The following is a 1848-nucleotide window of genomic DNA, read 5'->3' on the forward strand; positions in this document are numbered from 1 at the left end:
ATAAGCCCCCAACGACCCCCCCCCCCTTGATAAAAACCAGCCCCGTTTGCAAAGGAGTCTATATCTGCCTGTCGAAGAGGGGGGTGTCCCTCTGGGTCTGAGTACCTGGCTCTGTCGGGACTAAGGACTAGAGTAGTTAGCGTTGTATCCTTTGTTCAATCCAACACATACAGGACACACATACAGGACAGGTTGGTTTCCTAACCTCCATTAAACGACTTCATTCTTCTCTCTCTCTCTCTTGGTGTACCCTGACGCTCTTTCAAAGTAACTTTTTTTGTTGTTGTACAAAGCTCGGACTAAATTTGGGGAAGGGCGTACTACCGTTGGTTGCAAACACCGATAATGTAATACACCACTCTACATCATATTAAGTTAATGACTATGCTGCCTTCTCTGTATTTTGTCTGCACAAAACCGTTGAGCTACGATTTTACACAATTTGTTATATATGAAAAAAACAGTAATTACTAATAATTCTTGTATTTGAAAGATTAAATTCATAATAACTTTACGTTATATTCATAGAATGCATTGGAATATGTCTACCTTTCTATTACGCATCCGCTAACTTTGGCTGCTGTTGTTATCCAGGTCAGCCCGAAGACCGACCGGAAGGAAACAGTCTGCCTGTGTGACCACCTGACTCCTTTCGCAGCCGACATAGTTCGGGTTCCCACCCGTGACCCGTCCTACTCACGATCTGAAGTGGTCCTGCATGACGACTCTATGGTCTGTCTTGATGATCAGTAAATGTTAAGGTGCCCTCTCACTCCACTTCTGTCACGCTTGCGTCACTGCGGGGTTCGAAAGATACTCAATGAATTTCAGAGATGATGGACGAATTTTCTTACTTTTTGGGTATAGTTTTGTCTTCTATGTCATACTTTTACGTATTACGCAATATCTAAATTAGGAAAAAATCGGAGAAAATAACAAAACAGTGACGCAGTGAACAGACCCCGCAGTGAGGAAAGCTTGACGCAAGTGCAGAGAGATTGCACCTCAAGAAGGAGCACCGGCCCTCCTGGCCAATGGAGGTTGCCTCTGCCTGATAAAGTACTGTTTGTAGAGCATAAAAACGCTTTGCAGCACGAGTTTGCAGCACGACTTGGATTGTCAACGTTTCGCAAATCATTCGTATAATTGTAAAAAAGCTTGATTTTCACTAAGATAAGACATGCATGACCACACTTTGACTTAATACCATATTTTGACTTAATATCATATATCATATTAGTTGGATTTTATTATTATGCCACCGCAGGTAAATTATGGATGTAATACTCATCAGACTGCAAAAATAGTGAGATAGGGTAAAAAAAAAACAAGATGGGTACAAAAACAAGATGGCTATATTCTAAAAACAAATGCTATAACAGCCATCAAGGCGTTCAATCCTGTATTCAAGATGTGCATTGGTGTGGTAAAAGTGACACTAGTGGTAGATTGGTATCACTTACAAAGATGGTAACTACACTCATGGCTACCACTCTTACTACTATCCAACAAATTTCACTTCTGCAAACGTTACTACAGTCATGGTTACCACCAGTAGTGACACTTCTTAAAGTACAATGATCCTTAGGCTACAACACAACATTTGGTATTTTTTTCGTCATGTTGACCATCTCCCAAAAAAGAAGAAAAAACATGTGTTTTTTCTGAAAATTTCCAGGCAAAAATTGTTGATCGCGCGGATGTCAAATCCGTGAAATTTACTTACTGTGGCCTTGTAATTAGAGAAACATCTAGATAACAATGATAGAAAGAGACATTTGGACTGTCAAGGCTACTTTCACGTCTCCCCTGAATGACAGATCATACTCTAAAAACTGTTCTATGTAT

This window comes from Branchiostoma floridae, chromosome 16 (genome assembly GCF_000003815.2).
Source record: "Branchiostoma floridae strain S238N-H82 chromosome 16, Bfl_VNyyK, whole genome shotgun sequence".
NCBI classification, from domain to species: domain Eukaryota; kingdom Metazoa; phylum Chordata; class Leptocardii; order Amphioxiformes; family Branchiostomatidae; genus Branchiostoma; species Branchiostoma floridae.